The following is a 21,177-nucleotide window of genomic DNA, read 5'->3' as shown; positions in this document are numbered from 1 at the left end:
ACGAGGGCGGGGCCTCGCCACTATATATTATGCCGTGTTGGCGGCATAACCTCAGAATCTTCCTCTTTCATTATCTTACGGAGACAGCTGTTGAGAAGACGCAAGAAGATGAATTTCCCTCTTGGCGTTCCAGCATGTCAAAAGTTTGCACGCTGTGTTCGGGACCTATCGAGGCCCCGGACACCCACGAGTTCTGCATCCGTTGCCTGGGTCTCGCCCATGCGGAGGCACCACTCACCGGGTCAGGCTGCCCACACTGCGAAGAATTCTCAGTGCGGGTGCTTAGGGCCCAGAAGAATATCGCCCTCATGATTTCTCTCGGCAATGTCCCACCGCCACCAGATGACAGCCGCACGTGGGTGACCGCGTGGAATGGCGCAATTCACCTCCCCCCCGCTCTCCAATGTGCTTGGAGGAGAATCTTCAACCTGCTGCTGGAGCATCGGAGATTATATCATTCGTGCGGCGGGGGACAACGATTTCGACGAGGCGCTGTCCCTAACGACGTCCGAGAAGGACTGGGCCCGCTTTCCGGAGGGGCGCTTTGAAGTGGAGGGACACGCTGCATTCCAGGATGAACTCGTCCGGATTCTCACTAAGGCCGTGAGTGGTCTAGGCTTAGAGTGGGAATCCCCCGATGAACCAGCTAACAGCAAGCTGGATTCTTGGTTCCTTTACTCGGGCCGCCAAGCTGCTGCTCCAAGGAAACGAGCCCCATTCCTCCCAGACCTGCACGATGAGGTCGCTAAGGCGTGAGCTGCGTCCCAATCAGCTCGCGCTCACGCTGGTGGGTCGGAAATTTTCACAAAAGTCGAATGTGACGAGTGGGGTGGGGCCGAGGGACGTGGGAATGAGGAGCGAGGAACTACACCTGTTCGACCCACCGGTCTCGAGGCCCACGGAGGACACAGTGGTGTCGAAACCCGGGAGAAGGAGGGACGCGCTGCTGAAGATCCCTCGCCGCTGTGGTGAATCCGCGGTGCCATCGAGCAGGCGAGGAGGGTGCCACCATGGACGCTCGAGGTGGTGGGCTGGAGTGAGTTGCCGGGGACGGGCGAGCTCGCTACCGGCCACCCGCGATGGCGATGTGGAGGGACGGCTGCCGTCTGTGAGGGTGCAGAGGAGTCGGCGCCGTTCGCCAGGGGGCCGGAGCCTGCTGCCTCCGTGAAGGTATCCAGAGGAGCAGGGAACGGGGGACTCCTGCCGGCTGCCCAAAACCGGAGGAGCCGTCGCCGTCCACCGGGCGGCAGAGGAGTGTCGTGCCGTCTGCCGAGGGCCATCCAGTGCCACCGCCAGGCACCGCGGATGAGATCACCCAGCTGGTGGAGGGCCGAGCAGCAGTGTGTCGGGGAACCAGAATTATAATTTTTTTTTCTCTCTCCCCTCTCTCGTCTCTGTCGCTCCTCCTTCCATCTCCTTTTCTCTCGCCTTGTCTGTCCTATCCCCAGGTTCCCGCAGGTGAGCGGTCCCCCCCGGAGGGAGGGGGGGGTAGAGCGCAGTCTCGAGGGTACCCCCCGGCCTGCGAGGGGCGATGGGGGTATGTGACGAGTGGGGCGGGGCCGAGGGACGTGGGAACGAGGAGCGAGGCCGGTGGAGTGATTGGAGATGAACTACACCTGTTCGACCCACCGGTCTCGAGGCCCACGGAGGAGATGGAAGGATATAAAACTGGAGCGACGACAGTGAAGGACGAGAGAGGACCAGGCCTGGTCTTTATTTTATGTTTTGGTTTTACTTTGTGCACATCAGTCGTCCGTGAGGGGCTGATGCGCTGTTTTGTGTTTATTTTGAATTATTAAAGTTTAATTTTGATTGTCCGCCGATTCCCGCCTCCTTCTTCCGGATGTATATGAAGGTTTTATTATTACATCGATGGAGCGGAAGCCCGTGGATATACGCGCATTCTGCCTGTCGAGGAATCCATCGCTGCGCACCTCTGCCCCTCCTCTGCTTCTCTGAAGACAGGTGCTACGCTGCCATCAAGGCCCTGCTGTTTGACCGCACATGTAGCGGACAAAAAATATGCGGCCTCGGGAGAAGCAATTTCTGCTCTGCACACGATGGCAGTGCTCCAAGTTTTTCAGGCACAGCTTCTGAAATCCCTGGACGAGGGCGGGCGGATCCAGAGGCGTTTAAAGATCTACCTGCAGCAACGGATTTCGCGCTCAAAGCCACAAAGAAGACGGCCCAGGCGATCGGGCGGAGCATGGGCTACATGGTTGTTCTCCACCGGCACCTGTGGCTGACTCTCACTGAGCTGAAGGATGCGGACAGGAGGGCGCTGCTCAACGCTCCTGTATCTCCATCTGGCCTATTTGGAGATGCAGTCGAGGCTATCGCGGAGCAAATTCTCAGAGGCACAGAAACGCTCTAGGGCGATGAATCACTTCCTGCCGCGCCGGGCTACAGCACAGCCTTCCGCGTGCAGTAGTTCCTCATTTGCTTCCAACCGGCCGTCGAAGTGACCCCCCGCTGCTTCCACTGCATCAGCACCAGATCTGGAGCCGTCTGTTCCACCAAAACTCCGTGGCAGAGGACACCTAAGGAAAGGCGTCATGGCTTACATAAAGGTGGGAACCATCCCGGGGGAGCTCCTCCGTCGGATCAAAAACCTCGTTCCTGACGAGAGGGCGCGGAGGAGGAGAGCGCTGAGTGGCGGGCCCGTTGCGAAGCGTCTAAGATATTCTAACGAAGTCCCCTTGGCGGCTGCAGGCGACAACGTGTGTTGTGTATGTTCAAAATGCAATAAAGTCTGTGACACCCTCACAAAAAGAGCATTTTTCTCCTCCTCCAGTGATAACGGCCTTACAAACAGCCGTGAAACTGTCAATAGAATCGGGCTCGCAGCTTCCCCATGTATCTGGCAAGGCTCATGCCCCGGTGTCAGGTGTCGGACCTCCGCAGCCGCGGCTTGCTCTCGTCATCTCGCACACACGCACGTGCGTGTCATCCAATCATTCAACAGGAGGCTCGGGCACCCCGCTGATCGGCGAAGCATGACTCTCCCTAACACACAGCGCTCCCACTCGTCCCGTGAGTTTACTGAATACGACTCCGGTACACAGCAGCGTCGTTCAGAATGCAGAATGCAGTCTTTTTGCGAGTGCATGGCGATCCATTCCGGGCATTTCGGTTTGGTTGCGGAACGTCATAGAGAATGGCTACACGCTTCAGTTTCGGCGTGGTAATGTCGACGGTTCCGGCTCACAACAAGCTGGTTCTGAGGCAGGAAATTCTCAATCTCCTCACGAAACGCGCGATAGAAGTGGTCCCGCCCAGCGAGAAAGAGAGCGGGTTTTACAGCCGGTACTTTGTCGTTCCCAAGAAGGTGGTGGTCTCTGTCCAATATTAGACCTGACACTCATCAACCGTGCGTTGTACAAATGCGCTTTCAAAATGACAACGCTAAAGCAGATACTGGCACAGATTCGACCCGGAGATTGGTTTGTTTCGGTGGACCTGAAAGACGCATATTTTCATATCCAGATCGCCCCTCGTCACAGGTGCTTTCTGAGATTTGCGTTCGAAGGCATAGCGTATCAGTTCATGGTGATGCCGTTCGGGCTAGGACTTGCGCCTTGTACGTTTACGAAATGCAGCACTTTCCCCTCTGAGAGCGAGCAGAATGCGCATACTGAACTTTTTAGACGATTGGCTGATCTTGGCACATTCAGAGGATGTGCTCAACAGCCACAAACGCGCTCTGTTATGTCACCTGAAGAGTTTGGGTCTCTGTGTGAACGTACAAAAAAGCATGTTACGCCCCAGCAAAACAATCATGTATCTAGGGGTGCAGTTGGACTCGATAACAATGAGGGCGCGTCTGAGCCAGGAGCGCGTACAAGGTTTAATGTCCGCTCTGAACGCATTCAGACTGGGCCGTCCCGTAGCACAGAAGGAATATCAGAGGCTCTTGGGGCGGATGGCGGCGACAGTAACGGTCTGTCACCTCGGGCTACTCTATATGCGCTCTCTCCAGTTATGGCTGAAAACACAAGTACCGAGAAGGGTGTGGAAATTGGGCCGTGCCCGCATTGTGGTCACTCGCAGGTGCATAAGCACGCTGAAACCATGGCAGAACCCCGACTTGTTCCAGCGTGGCGTCCAGGTGGGTCTGGTCACGCGTGGCGGAAAGTGGTCACAACGGACGCGTCGACGACGGGCTGGGGAGCTTACTGCGATGGCTTACCGGCCTCGGGCCACTGGACAGAGTCGGAGAGAACATGGCACATAAATCACCTCGAGCTGAGAGTGGTTTCTTTGGCCCTTCAGAGTTTTATGACACAAATCAGGGGGCACAACGTCTTGATTCGCACAGACAACATGACGGTGGTATCGTACATAAACCGCCAGGGCGGAGTACACTCGAAAGCCCTTTACAGTCAGGCAGCACGCCTTTTGCTGTTGGCCGATCACCATCTGCTCTCCATTCGAGCAGCGCACGTTCCAGGATGCCTGAACAGTAGCGCGGATATGCTTTCAAGGAACGGGATTCCTCACGGAGAATGGAGACTGAACCCTGGGACAGTGAGGCTGATCTGGGAACAGTTTGGGAAAGCGGAGGTCTCCCCTGGGCAGGGATGCACTCACAATGCCGTGGCCGGATGCCCGTCTGTATGCATTCCCCCCGCTAAAGATTTTGTCACAAGTGCTGCACAAAATCAGAGAGGAGAAGGCGTCAGTTTTATTAGTTGCTCCGTACTGGCCAAACAGGCCTTGGTTTCCCGATCTACTAGAAATACTAACGGCTCCCCCGTGGCCGATCCTGCTATGTGCCTAAATCGCTCTCGACACCATTTAGAGCGCAAGTGGTGGCTCTTTCTGCCTTCTCTCCAGAATCGGAGACTTCATTGGACGACACCCCGAGTCAGGTGTTGTGTCCGGTGAGGGCTTTACGACTCTATGTCAACCGCACGGCTGTGTTTCGGCAATCCAAGCAGCTGTTTGTATGCTTCGGAGGCAGCGCCAGAGGACAGCCTGTCTCTAAACAATGGCTGTCACATTGGGTGGTCGACGCTATTGCCTTGGCATATTCTACCCGTGGTATGGAATGTCCTATTGGTGTTCGAGCCCATTCGACGAGGGCTGTCACCTCCTCGTGGGCGTGGACTAAGGTAGTTTCTATCAAAGATATTTGTATGGTGGCTGGATGGTCTTCGCAGAATACCTTCGCCAGATTCTACAATTTGGACGTGCAGTCATTAGCCTCACAGGTCCTATCGGTGAGTACGACCCATGGTTCTTCCTACAACCACTAGCCATTTTACGGCGCTGGTGGTTTTGACCAGGTTCTTTAGGGAGAGGTTCAGACTGTAACGCCTCATACATTCATTCCCTATGTGTGCCCGGCATTTCCCTCTAATGGTTGTTGCACTGTTTTGCTATACGCTTGTATGTGAGTTCACAGGACTGTGTCATATTTGTATAGCGATGGGGCTGCGTCTCTCTCAGACATCTGTCGTCAGACATGATTTTTAAGTAACCTGATTGGATCCCCACACGGGAATCTATTTCCAATCCCTTCGAGGCATGTCGCAGGGTCGTATCTGATTGGCTGGGGATTAATTTTGGTGTATACAAGAATTATTTATGGTTGCTCCGCCGAGGCTGAGCCTTTTTATTCGCTGTTCCCACGGCGTTGTTCTATACAGTCCCCAAGGCTTTAACGCCATGTCGAGAGACCGTTCTCGAGAGGGAACGTCTCCGGTTACTGTCGTAACCTCGGTTCCCTGAGAGACGGGAACGAGACATGGCGTAGGCCGCCGTGTTCACTGCTCGGATCTGCTGTACTGTCTACTCAGTCGGAAGATTCTGAGGTTATGCCGCCAACACGGCACAAAATATACTGGCGAGGCCCCGCCCTCGTTTGCCGATGAGTTGCAACTTCACTGGCATTGTGCAATAGGATTTCAGGTAGGTTAGGAAGGAAGGGAGTCCCCCAAGGCGTTAACGCCATGTCTCTTTCCCGTCTCTCAGGGAACCGAGGTTACGATAGTAACCGGAGACGTTCATAGTCCTATGCTGGCAGTTCAGCAAAACGCGTCTTGCTTTATTATCTGATGATTTATCTCTGCTGCCTTTTACTTTGCAGACGAGAGTAACCGCAATATATTTAAATTCCTCTGACTATCCCGAAGCTGTGCATTCAAGGTCCACGTAAAAAAAAAATTAAAAACCCGCGCTGCTCACTTAAACAACCAGAAACTATTTGTGGAACAATGCACAGTTATACTAAAATATTGGAGACAAAAATTCATTACAATGTCTTTTGGCAACCCAAACGTGAGGGGAACGTCTTAGGGGAATATGGACGCTGCATTAATTTAACTCATTAAACGGTTACACAAGTCACAGAAAATACGTTATCTTCCCCAGATTCTAAAATAAGAACACATTCTTACCTCAGTTTGCTAGCTAAGTGGTGCAGCCAAATGGCCTCGAGATTCCGTCAGTAGTCTGTCGCGTTATCTGAAAATAAATAATGTTAGCACTCTGGCAATGTTGAGAAACGTACTAATATTATTCTGAATGGTGAGAAACATACACAAAACACGAAAATTGGTCAGTTTAAATGGTTATAAAATATTATACCTGTTTGAACACTGTCTTCTCCTCGTGGTCGTCCGCCATTAAATCAAAAAGGAAATAGTGTGCAAGGACCGGAAATTGGATCAACTCATCACCAGTGTCAGTTATGTCAACTCGCTGTAATTACACTGACTCCAACCACTGATTTACACTTCAAGTGTTAATGCCATTCAAATCAACACCAGAATTAACACTTTTTAACTTTAAAAAAATTAACACCATAAAAACAACACTTAATATTTTGCTGTGATACGTCATCACTTTCAAGCTTAATATACTACCAGAAATAAAGATAGGTAAATAAATGAGGGTGAATTTGCCATCTATTATACTGCCTTGCAATGCCATTAATGTTGTATGTATCAACATGGTGCATTTTGCACCCAACCTACTCTGCATTGTTGGGTAACTTTTGGTGTAACGGATGCCTATGACTTGTTATGACTAGACATTTAATGCAAGTTACAACACTGCTGAACGTAAAAAAATAAAATACAATTCTCAATGCATAAAAAATAAGCAGATGACTAATTTTATAAAATGCAATGGATTTTTAATGTTTGGTCATGACCCAAAAATGTGCTTTCGGCTTATTCTGTTTTATTCTTTTAGCACTGAGCATAGGTAAGATAGGAAAATAAACAGACTTTCACAACACTTCTCATTTTTGGTGTTAAAGGCTATGCACCCATTCAGACTGTGGTGCTAATTCCGGTGCTACTAGGAAGAAGCTATACATGTAGGTAGATGGCAAAAGGGTGGTTGTGTAAACCATAAATGAACCTTTGCAAGGTAAATGAATATACGGCCAAATACAATTTGAGTATTTGTGACATAATGTTGATCATCTCAAAAAACAAAAAAAAAAACAAAAAAAACAGGCACTTGTGAATGCAAAATGTGAATGGGGCCACATTTTTTGAGACATTTAAAAGCAGAAATGTGCCGCTTATAATTTAATAAAAGTAACCGACATTTGATGATTCAACTTAACTTGCAGGAAACCCAGAATATTCCTTTAAATAGCAAGAATAAATATGGACCAACCGTAAAACATATTGTTTTGTGTGGTGCACTGTAGACATTTACAAATTGCCAAATTTACTATCTAGTCTGTCACATGGATATTTTAGCAAATTGTTGGCCAGTGCAGTTTATGATAATATTAATAAACTGTAGTGCTTGACTTTAGCTACATTCTTGATAATGTACCTCTTGATGTTACCTATAAAATATTAGTTGATAAATATTTCAAATTAAATAATAAAACAGGCTACTTTATAAATGCATTAGATGATCTGCAACAGATTGTTTGACAAAACATCAACTACTCAGTGACAATGACAGTGACCTCAATCCACAATCATTCCAGCCAGATGCAGATGTTAAAAGCCATAATATGATAGAAACTAATTTTGATAGGCAATGTAGATCAGCCTGATATTAATATTGACACAGGTGTCCAGGTAAAAGAGGTTTATTTGCACCGGGCTTTATACTGAAGCCATGCAATATTTTTTTTCTTTATCTCATGATCAAAACTTTTAGATAAAAAAAATTCCTTTGGGTTGATATCAGCATTAAGCGTGTTTTCTTGTGATCATGACTTATTTTTTTTGTACTCAACACTGTTTTTATTGTTCTCGAGGCCGCAAAAGCTTATCACAATTCTTCAGCATCATAGATGAATTAATTAGTTTTTACCTTGATTTAGAGATGCACTCCAGCTGAAACGGCTCTATGTCTGTCAGTGATTGACAACTTCCACATTAGTGTCTGACACTTGTGTGAAAAAGCTTGTCAGATATATCATCAAAGACAATATAGTGACCCTGAACGTGTAATCAGTTTTATTGCCCACCAACTTAAGGGACCGAGATGACTTCATCTCTACTGCGGGCAATTATTAAATTTATGATGCCGATGGCAAAGACGCCAATAAGCATGTGACACTAGGCCCATTCACAAAGCAGACAATTTTCTTGCAATAAAATTATCTTGTGAGAAAACAGTGTTTTGTTGTTCTGTAACTTCTATCAAAAGCTAAAAATAGCTGTCTTTTCTGCTTACTGTATATTTTACATTTTCCAAAGAAAAATAGAAATGGTGCTTGCTTATTTAAATTAGTTTTTAGCATATTGCTATGCAGTTGCTAAGGTGTTTTGGGGAGCTGCTTACTGCCAAAAGAGCCCAGCCATATCTGTTATTCTGGTCTCTAGACAAGGCTCAGATCCCCAAACTGAATGGTTTCAGATGCTTTATGAAATTAAATATAAATTATTATAGTTTAATTTTTTTTAAATGCAATTAGCTGCACTTTTTCTGACTAGGTACATCTTCGTGTGATTTCATAATAACTTCTAAAATATGTCTTTAAAATGTGGTTAAAGCTGGTAAATATGGTTACCACAAGCATTTAAAATAAACTAAAATATACTTGAATGTAATTAAATGCAATTTGAATTATCCATATGTCATGATAAGGTATCAGTTTACATTTAAAATTTGGAAATTTACACATAATATTGAATAACGCACTATAGTTCAATGTATAATTAATTTATTTGCATGTGCCCATCAAAATATCTACTTCTTTAAAGCATGACACAAGATTTTTAAAACAATGATTTAAAATGTATTTTAAATTAAAACATTTAATTTGACATTAACATTTGTGTATTAAAGTGTGTTTTAGAAACACTATTTAAGTACACTTAAAGATATTCTTTGTAACTTTTGGCCCATTAGCAGTTGAGGCATAAAAATACTGTCGGAGCAACATTGTTTTGGTTATTATGGTTATTATGGCTTGAGGTGCAGCACTGTGCTTATGGTTACATATAGACAATCGCCTTATCATCAGCGAATCTCACTATATCAAACAATATCAAAACTCCTTGAATAATGAAAAAGACAGATATTTAAAAAAAGTCTTATGACTTTAAAAGAACCATAAAAGAAAAGTCTTATGAGCAGGTGAGTAGCTAATACTCTGCTGTTGTTTTGACTTGTTTTAAAATAACATTACAAAAGTTTGGCTACACTTACATTAGATTTATTGATTGCTATTCATATCATAAAGTAAAACAGACTAGAATATAACTTGCTAAAGCTATTTATAGGCAGACCAAAAGCACTAACCGGTTTAGAAACTGGCATTCTTAACAACATGAACACTGTTCTGTGAACCTAGGCAATGCATTGCGTATGTGATGATATGCAAACTATGTTGATTTGTGTTTTATTACAGGCACTGCAGCTTTAAATTTGCTTTTTGTTTATTTATTTATTTATTTTTTGCTAATATACAGTTGTAGCCTGACGTCTTTTCTTCAGTTATAAAAATTACACACAAATTATTTCTTAGAAAACCATCCCAACAGCTAAAAAATCTAAATATTTTTATAGGCTTACCATAGTAAAAAACCTGGTTTGGAAGATGGTTTCATGATGACCTAGCTCATTATTAAAAATTTGTTAATTCATTTCGAAAAGAAAAGTTACACTGTATACTATTAAGTGGCTTTTTATTTCATTAATATATCCAAGTGCAGTTTTAAAAAATATATACTTTTAAGATTTGATGTGCACTACAAGTGGAGATTTAATACAACTAAGCGTACTTCTTTTTCTCATTAAATCATTTGAGAAAGTCCAACCTTTTAAACAAATAATATCATTCATAATTATTCATATACTTATTTATGCAGAAGATTTACACAATGACCATATTTGTGCTTTTCCTTTCCTGTGCTATTTTGCAGACACTGTAACTGTAATGTTGTTATTCATATCATCACCATCAGAATACACATTAATTAACAACAGCATGGTAACAAGACCCCAAAAGGTGATGAATTAACGCTAATGTAGTCCAAGATACATACTGTACTGCATATATTGTGTGTGCATCCTTTTGATCACCATCAACGCTGCACGAATATATGCATGTGAATATAAATGGCAGAGAACAGAGGGCCATGATCAAAGCCATGTTCTCAGTATAAACAAAAAGAAAGGCGCTTTGTCTATACCATGCAGCATGACAAACAGTACAGACAATGAATACTTCATGCATATTGATATGGGTAGAGGAGGTAAACGTTTGCTGATAAACATGCACACACATGCATGCAGAGAGATTTTAATAAAAGGAGCTCAATAGGGCACGCAGTATGAAGATCTTTCAAAAGCTTTTTAGGGATACATTAGATGTAACAGACATAAAAGCTTCACAAAACACTCCATTAGCCTCTCGAATATTTCATATATTTTGTGAAGCTTAACATTACATACTAAGTGGCTGCCCACTTTTCTGGTGGCCTTGATTTTGCAAGTATTTTTTCTGGATTTCAACAAATTCTTCAGAAAAGAGTCCTAGGCCTTGAACCAAACCATCCAGCTCTGAAGTGAATCAAAACGTGACCAACTATGACATGAAGCAAAAAAGTATAAAAATCAGAACAAAAAACATTACCGCGTATTTTATTTTATAAGAGAATTAACTACATATCGCATGAAGCATTGTGAATGACATATTTGAATCAAAGATGGCAGTAAAATATGAAATGCTTGATTTATAGTCATTGTTCATGAGAATAAAAAGTTATTTTAGGTCATTTATATTTCTGTAAGTTTTCCCCATGAAAAAGGATCACTTCCTTGTATTAATTGTACTTAACTGTATGTGCACTTGTAGTTTACTTCAAATCCTTACTGAAAAAATCCTTTCAGATAATATATTAATGAAATGAAAAGCCACTTAAGTGCATTTAATTTGCTTTTTATTTACTAAAACACGTGTACATTAAAATGTACATACTGTAAGTTTTACCATAACGTGAATTTGAAATAATAAAATTATTTTATTTCCCATGCTTTAATAAAGTACACTTCTTTTTATGAGCACATTTTGTACTTGATTGCAGTTATAAATAACTGTAATGTGTTGTTTTGATTTTACTTTTAAATTGAATTTAAAATAGTACTATATGGCAACTTGGTTATTACGAATATGTAATTACAAATATACTCACATACACAACATACAAGTTTCAACAGAATTACAGTCACTTGAGAGCGTGAACATATTCCTACCTCACACAGACACATGCAGTAATGGCACTAAATACATACAATGCTGTACATTGTACAATGAATCATTTACACTTTGTTTCTCACTACTATATTCTGTCTTTGTATGCTTATATTTATTTACACCATATATTATTAATATATTCTGAATTCTTGTCTTACTGTGTACGTGTATGTTCTTAATTTGTTGTTGCACTCTGTGATGTGAAACTAAGGTGAACATTTCACTACTAAATACACGTGACCACTAAAGAACCTTGAACCTTGAAAGTATATTTTAGTTTAGCATAAATGCCTGTCAGTACATTCAACAGTTCAACCATATGTCAAAGACTATAAAAGTTATCATCGAAATGTTATATAACCTACAGTATAGTGCTGTCAAACCATTAATCATGATCAATCACATCCAAAATAAACGTTTTTGTTTACGTAATATATGTATGTGTACTGTGTATATTTATTACGTATATATAAATACACACATACAGTATATATTTTGAAAATATTTGCATGTAGGCTATATACATTTATGTAGTTATATTCTTATTTTTGATATTGTACTGTAAATATATTTAATATATAAACAAAACATATTTTCCTAAAATATATACATGCATGTGTTTGTACTATATACTGTATACATAATAAATATTCACAGTATACACACATATATTATATAAACAAAAACGTTTATTTTGAATGCGATTAATCACTAGTTATATAAAAAACATTTACTTAAGTGGGTGAAAAAAGCAAGTCCAGTTTAAACTACAGCAGATTTTCATTTAATTGTAATTAACATGCAGTTAAGTGTCCAAAACCATTATATTCAGTGTGTGCTTAAATATATTCTTTGAAAGTATATTATTTCCTTTAAGTATATTCGTACCTTATGAATTAGTAAAAAGTACTCTTTTAAGAAGAATGCTAAAGCTTCACAAAAATACTATAGTAACTTATAGTAAATACTATAGTGTTTTTTAACCATACTATAGTAAAATACTTGAATTAATTTGTTGTGGTAATTCTATAGTAGCTGTGGTAATATAAAAACTATAGTAATATAAACAAATTACCTAATACTGTACTAAGTTTTCTACAACTATAGAGTATATTATACTACAATACACTACAGTTTACGAGTATACTACAGTATTTATTACAGTTTATCAGTTCACTATAGTTAATACTACAGTATGCTGTAGCATTCATTAGCAAAGTGCTGTTAATACTATAACATATAAAGTATAATACACTTTACTATAGTATGGTTCAAAAACACTATCGTATTTGCTATAATTGACTATAGTATTTTTTCATGTGGGGTGCATTTTTCACAAAGGTATAGCAAAATATTTAGATACACAGGAAAACAGATCAGTTTGAGAGTCTAGCAAGGTCGACTCAATAATATAATTTGCTTTCACTGACATTTTATTTATTTACTTCGTTTTTTGCATACAAAAGGGTCATTTGGTCTTGTTATATTAGGGTATACATTATGTTCAACGAGCTTAACATAACAGAAATTCAACAGGTTTCCTGAACAACCCCCCTTGTCTGCCTAGAAAGTCCAGCCTTAAACTCATGCCACTGGATATGCCATGTTTCTATGCCAGACAGGTAGGGTGATTCAAAATAAACTAAATGCTTTAAAGGCATCACAGAGCCACAGCGTTTGTAGTTGTCTCTGCATATTAAGCAATGATAGAAGAAAGAAGAAAAACTTTGGGAACCTACTGTGGTGCTATATTGATGCAGTGACACTGTTTCTATAATTCTGGGACACACTGGAAATCTGATATGGGTTTTTGTAGTTTCTCTCATAAACACTGCTGAAATATTGGAGTGATCGGGGGGGTGGGGGGGTGAATTAGGTAACAAAAGTGCAAGGAACCTGAACGTCAAGAATTGCTCCCAGAGATCACCCCAAGCACCCCCCCACACACACACACACACACGGGCAGGCGGGTGGGCAGCCATTCCCCTCCTTTCTGCCTGGCCACAGTGGGTGCACAGCAGCCGCCTACTACCTGCCCAGAATTCTAATCAGTCCAGGGGTCTGTCTGTCCCCCCCGCCTTCCCCGTCTCACTTATTTTCTCCCTCAGACTTGCTCCACCCACTCGCTCACCCCTCCGTCTCCCGCCCTGCCTCTTTCTCTGCCTTGGACGAAAGGGGCTGAAGATCCTTCAAAATTAATTAGATCCCTCCCCACCCCCTTTTTCCGGAAAAAAAAAACTGCACATAAGCACCCCCCTCCACCCCTTCACCACCCTTGTATTCCCTCTCCCAAAAATCTCTAATCTTAGAAGGGAATCTTCTGAGTTTTATGACAAAAAAGAAAAAGAAAAAACAACTGCTGGGAGACTACTGGAATGGTTTTCTGTGTGTTCCTTCACTGTCGCTCTGTGGCTCTATATGTCTGTCACTCAGTAACACAAACTGTCAATACGTCCCTAGAGGTCAGTTTGTCTGGAAGATGCTCAGACGGCTGTGCCCTACTGCAGCGACAAAGAGCACAGGGTGACGGAGACGAAAGAAAAGAATAATAACATGGATGACAGACAGGCAGAGAGGAAAAGTAAGAAAGGAGTCGAAATTCAGGTTAATCAGAGACGCTTTTTAATGAGGCGGCCATCTCATAAAGCATACCGTGCAGTGACTGGAAATCATTTTTATCAAGCATGGGGGGAGAAGGGGGGAAAACAAAGACAGAGAGGCAAGGCAAGAAAAAGGTGAGGGTGGGGTGTCGGGCAGAGAGAAGGAGGGAGGGGGGTTTCTGGGAAAGGATGTCAAGCATCTGAATAATATAAATCTCAAATATGCAAATGTGACTTACAATGCTCAGCATTCACACATTGTCCTTTGCCTCTGAGCTTGGTCTTTAATGGCACACAGCAGAAACAATAAGAGAGAGAGGTGGTGACAAGAATTTATTTATAACACTACCAAACTATATTCGTATAAATCCTACATAAATATAGTAATGATGCCGAATTGTACATTGACCTGCTTTCCTGTCCAAATACTAAGTGCTTTTTGATGCTGTGGTATCCATACGGTTTGTTTATAGGTGTTAATAGCCTGCAACGCAAATGTCCTAACGCCATATCGCTCTCAGTGAAAGTATGCTTAAAAACCACAAAAAATAGCTAAGGAAGCAAGAAAGGAACAAATCAAGAAATGAAACTAACAGTATCTGTCTTGTCTAGATTTTGGCAGCACTTGTGGACAAGAATAATTCAGACCCAATGAATCACTGTTACTCGCTGTGACATATTTTTCCTTGCTAGTGGGTTTTAGTCAAGGTCAAAATGACAAAATGTCCTTACCACACACATGCACGCTGCAACCTATCACATGCAACAGTGAGATCCATATTTCTAAAACGTTTTGGAAATCCACTGAATGCAGAAATCATTACCATACTGATCAATCGGACGATCTTGTGAGAATTAGATTAGCTTGACCTATTGTCTGTTCAGTAGCCTTTTCTATTATTTACTTCATTTTCTATTTCTAATATCTTAAGAGAATGAAACATTTTCCAAAATAAGTGTTTAAACAAATTCTGCTATTATGTGTCAATCTTAATAAACTGTAAATAAGCTTCACTAAATTCAGTGGATTTCAAAACTCAGAAACCACATAGAACAATTAGGATATATAAACCTAGAAAATGAACAGTAATACAAGTTTTGGGATTATGACGTAATTTAATGATTCTACATTAATTACTAGGTCACTAAGAAAATTTGTGACAGTGACAACATGGATCGTCAGACTTTGCACAAACTCGTCATTAAAGCCCACGAGGGGACATACCAAACATGATATAATTGTGAACTTCGAGTTATTGTTAGTCTAGATAATTTGTAATGAAAACATCTGTATTAAATTACGAAAATAAATAAATAGAATCATTTTCACTGGTGCTCTCAGACATCTGGAACTCATTTGGAGTGTAAGCGCATCATACTGGTCATCGTCCAACCGTTTCTCAGTATGTGCCTTAAAAAAAAACAAATAGTTCAAACACAACTTGTTTGACAGGGTTGATGCAAACACCTGTAAGTGAAACCAACCAGATATCCAAGCACACATTTTCAGCTAGTTTTCCCATTCATTCTTCATCCTCCATTCATACCATTAGTCAAGTCAATAGCAACAAAACTGTTGAAAAATTGTACCTTTAGGGCTACAACATCCTGTCACTGGGAAAATACTCTTGATTTACCCCTTAAAGCAGCATATTAGTACCTTAAGGGTAAATATTACTAAGGTATTATTATGCACCTTTAAGGGTAATAAGGTACAAAGTTGTTCCTCTAAGGTACTCCACCAGTGACAAGCTGTTGTAGCCCTAAAGGTACAATTTTTCTATATTTTTCTGACAGTGTATAAGCTACTGTGTAACCAATCCTAATATCACTAAACAGTCCTGTGAACCCAACATACTTGCGATTTAAAATTAGATGATATTATACAATCAAAACATCCTTGATGAAAAAATAACTAAAAGATCAATCAATCTCGAGATTTAATTACCTTTGCTCCAATTGTGTGAACCCGTTTGCGTTAAAGACACCTACACACTGCATGAGTTGTAAAAAGCTGTTTCCATTTGTGGAAAATAATAAGTACATATAATAAGAACTATTGTTTTGTATCAGTTTTTATATTTACTGTTAAAAAGAGGTGACATTTAAATCAAGAGAAAGATTTATATCCTAACGACAGGCAAATAAATGTTTCTACATTTTGAAAAGGCTCCCCATGTTTTTAAGTAAATTTGAAATGAACACACACACACACACATTCATCATGAGATATTAGTAACACTGGCTGCACACACACACTCTGTCGAGGTCTGTCGAGGTGATGGTAAACTTTGCCTTAGGTTAGAGGACTAAATTATGTTAGCATATAAATGCAGACCAGACTGCATGAGGATACACAAAGACAGACAGTACTAATGAATAAAATATCACTTTTGTCTTTTCTTTCTTTCTTTCATTCTTTTTTTTTGGTCATGATTTTGTGCAACACAAACATTCCTTGGCAAGCTAAAACAATGGACTGCTACCGGTCGTCAATTGAGATGGCAAAATATGTGCCGTCCTCCTGACGGCATTCATCATTCATTTATTTATTCCTTTATTTAGCTAGCGTTCAATAGCGTTGAATAGAAGGCTTCACTAAATGTAGAGCAACTGCTTTTGGGAACCCTTTTAACAGGCAACAAATGCACAAATTGAGTACAGGATGCGCATTAATGGAGCAAAAAAATAAATAAATTAAAAGAGTTTGTGATTGTATGTAGAAAAAGTATTTTGCTCTTACACCACGCTGAAAGTATTTAAAGCATTCAAATGCAAAATGTGAGAAGCAGAATTCCAACATAAATAGACCTTCAAAACAAAACATTCGTTTCTAAAGCACACAAATAATGGCATAAACAAGTGCGATGAAAAAACAACAAGCCATGTTAAACATCCTGACCTGTTCAGACTGATCCTCAGTGATCCTCATGCATGGCAACTCCTTGTGCATTTTAGATGCATAAAATATGTTTGCATGAAAACCTACAATTATTTTATTTTATTTTTTGACAGTCAACAACCTTTCACTGCTTTGCCATCTTGTCAGTGTCAGATTTCTCAAATGTGATTCCGGCACGTGAAAAACAAGGAAGTGAAATACAGCGAGTCGAATGCTCTGCACTTCCTTTACAATAACACACCAGGCCTGACCTGAAACAACCCCGTGCTCTTTAGGCAAAGTGCCAAGAAAGTCTTCCGGAGAGAAGCTTAAATTGCGTGTTCATGGCCTTTTGCCATCTAATCATAAAGCTATGCATGTTCCTGCTTCATATGAAGCTCTTGTTCTTGTTTCGCTGTCAAATTAGTCCTACTCCTCTGTATAATATATAGCCTACCATTTGTCATTATGCAGACTTTAGGGTTTGGTCTGGGATACCTCTGACTCGTACTGTGGATGGTTTTGAATGTCCTTTTTTTTTTTTTTTTTTTTTTTTTAGTTTATTTTGTTCATTGACATTTTTGTTTCTGAACATTGCAAATGGTAAATGGCACTTCTGAGTCACCGCTTATTAACAATCACATTTCTCCTGCTTTTGTGCAAATTACTACTAATTGGCTTTCCAAGTACTGATATTCAATCAAATGCCATAAACACATATTAGCTTGCTTAGACCCGTTGTAGACTATGATTACCACCCATACGGGGTCTCTAAAGGTCCAGATAGTGAAGGTTTGGTATCAATAATGAATTTATTTTGCTTTATTTTAAATACCATTACTATAAAAACACACGGACATGGATCACATAGCTCTGCTGATGTATTCTGTTTGATGTTTAATGTGATTCAGTGTCTCCTTATACTCTGCATATATGAGAATTGCATTTGCAAATGTATTACACTGAAATTCCACAAAGGCGCAAGCTCATATGTTTTGTTTCGCTTTTATGTGTTGGTGCACTGTGAAAAAGCCTCAATTGTGCTGATGTTGTGCATAATGTTCCCATTTTTGTAAATGATATCGTACAATTGATTCAAAAGATCCTTCTTACATATTAGCGATATTGGCATCTTGTGATTTTGCTTCTTGACATGGTTTAGTGATATACGATGCATATTTTCCAAATAACACATTCAGTACACTTGAAAACATCCATTTGAATAAACATCGCAAGCATCACACACTTGGGAAATAACTAATTCCATACCATTTGCCCCCTTCATTAAGGTGTAAATCCCTATGTTAATTTCTATTACTCATTATGCATATTTTCCCATTTTTAACCAACCCCTCAGTCATTTTTATTAACTGTAGTCGTATAGCATTATATTTGGTGTAAAATTGTCAGAGGAAAAAAGGGGGAGTAAAAAAGAGCCCTGTGACAGACGTTTTTCTATGCCGATTTAGCTGAATATATCACAGAGATATTTTCAAGATGGACCATTTGACTATTCATGTGACGTTCTTCAAAATTATCTGAACCCTGGAGCAGATATTGGTACAATTACAGTCTTATCATGTTGGTACAGATGTCCATGGGAACTGCCAAATTAAAAAAAAAAAAAACAATAAAAGAAAAATAAAATCATAGCATCAGCAAAAGGAGGATAGCCAGTAGAAACAGAAAGTCATGAGGATCCTTAAAAAGATCAGATAGTGATACACCGACTAGTGCTTCAGTTCTTTCTCCACACATTGCACTTGACCCCCAATCTGCAACATCAGTCCACAATCACACACACACTTCAGCCAATGAAAATGGACTCTGAATTTAGCAGTTCACCAAAGCTGGTCTACATTACAATTGGCTCATTGTAACTGTAATTTTATATGGAAACCATATTTCTCAGTCTTCTGGATGTCATTACATACCTAACATAACATAGCAATCAACATTTTCCAATCAACATATGGTGATCCAAAATGGTTAAATAGCCTAATTTATAACATCAAAATAAACATGCAATCAAAATTGACACGTTCACTTTCTCAATAGACATTCCTGGGGTTTTTTAACAAAAAAAGTGCAGAAATGTTTCTTTACATAACCTTTTAACAAAACCTGCTCTGCCTTTAAAATGATTTTATGTTCTGTCAGACGTCACATACAGGCATGGAAAATAATGATAACCATTTAGGCCTTGTTTTAGACTACTCTTGAAGGTAATGCCGCATTTCAAAAACAATGCCAATAATACAGTAATTTATTGGCAGTTAATGTAATAGAGATGTATGTGGCCACCATTGTATAGAAATGTTTGCATAAAAAAATCTCTGAAAATTACCTAGATACAAATTAAATCAAGCTAGAATTGTGAATTAAATAATAGAAAATAGGATCCCCCTGAATACTGTATGCATACTGTATTTATTGACAGTATATTTACATACAAGAAAATGGAAACACTGTCAGCACACTGGACTGTAAACTGTAAACTTCTTTCTTTCTTTCTTAAACAATGGTATTTCTTTTCCAAGAAAGTATCCCCATTGTGCCAAATCTCCAGTGTCAAAATATAAGGCCTTTAGAAACCTTACGTCGTCAGATTAATAACCATGTTGCAATTGCAACGTGTTAAAACAGCCATTTTCCATTTCACAAGACTTAAACTGAAACGCCAAAACCTCATTCATTCTTTTCACCTTATCAATGAAAATGAGGATGTGTCTTAATTGCAAGTGGGGATTAAAAATATATATATATATAAATCTGAACAATCCTTTTGATGGGAGTCATCACTGTACATTATTATTTAAGGGAGCATAACATGGGAAAATCCAAATTAATAAAGAGAGAAAGATTTGCAAAAGATGCTTTTCTGATCCAATTAAACACATCCAAAGTTTTTCAAATGTGTTAATAATGAGGAATTTAAAAATGTGTAATTGTGTCAGACTACTTGTAAACAGTTTAACTTGTGTAAGAGTGGGTCACTGACACGGCACATTTTTTATTTTTGTTTTTTTCAAATCTATTAATTTATATGAAAATACAAAAATTCAATTCTTACATACAATGACTTAAACTGAGTGATCTTCAAGCCATCTTCTACGATGAACATGTTCTAAATTTCTCAGTTAAAATAAATTTTCATATTTTTTCAGACATTAAGTAAAAAAAAAAGTATTATTAGTATTATTAATCTTTAGGTAGTTATTTAAGATACTGTATTATTTTTTAATAGAAGTGAAGCAGTTTTGGTAAAATATTATAAATATACATATCTAAAAAAAAGTCAGAAGTTAGTGGTGTGACCAACAATGTCATGAGGTTCAACAAACATGCAAAAACATGCAGGAAAACAACATAAAACTGAAAAAGATATCAGTGCGTGGCCCCTTCAAGAAGCACCTCATGACTGTGTGTCAAGGTCAGTAAGAATTTTCCATTTCTTTATATTGGACACTCTTGGACAATTTATCATTAGATGCTTTTCACAAAACTAACCTGGTAAACTCTGTAAAATTGCTGGATTGCATTTTTCACATAAATGTATAACATCTGCTGTTCACATAAGTAACAGATCAGATTTCTGTCTTTTTGTAAAGACACTTTTTACACATCAGCCCCAAATACCGGTAATATCTGTGATTTCAATCATCAAAAATTACCTTCAAACACTGTAATGTTTTCGTCATTCACCAGGACAGGCACTTTTTTTCCCAAGGTCTGTTGATTATTTTTACTTCCCATTGATAGGCATTTTTGGAAACAGCGCAAAGTAAGTCAGTCATCTCTGTACCAACTTAATGAATAGTGAAGCAGACTTCACATTTCAGCATGTCCTCACTTTGTACATGCCAATACCATTAACTGTATGGCTTTGTTCACACAAGCATCAAAACAGCAATTATACAAATGTAACGTTACAGCTTCTCTTTTACCAGTATTTCTCAACAGACATGATCTCTAAACTGTAAAATCTCAATAAATGTACATAAAAAGCA

General features: G+C 40.0%; 1 protein-coding gene across 2 annotated transcripts in view; it reads right to left on the bottom strand.

Annotated features, from left to right (window-relative positions):
- Nucleotides 1-21,177, bottom strand: part of LOC132140775 (zinc finger and BTB domain-containing protein 20-like) — a 62,661-nt gene that overhangs the window by 32,370 nt on the left and 9,114 nt on the right. Inside the window, exon 1 of one of the 2 annotated variants that reach the window (XM_059549741.1) lies at nucleotides 17,189-19,338. The exons of the other annotated variant lie outside the window; for it this stretch is intronic. The gene's annotated coding sequence lies outside the window, so the exon portion shown is untranslated. Of the gene's footprint in view, nucleotides 1-17,188; nucleotides 19,339-21,177 lie in introns of those variants that run through there. 2 annotated transcript variants of the gene reach the window in all.

Source organism: Carassius carassius, chromosome 5 (assembly GCF_963082965.1).
Source record: "Carassius carassius chromosome 5, fCarCar2.1, whole genome shotgun sequence".
In the NCBI taxonomy this organism is placed as follows: domain Eukaryota; kingdom Metazoa; phylum Chordata; class Actinopteri; order Cypriniformes; family Cyprinidae; genus Carassius; species Carassius carassius.
The sequence above is the reverse complement of the archived record's forward strand: the minus strand, read 5'-3'. Positions and strand labels throughout refer to the sequence as shown.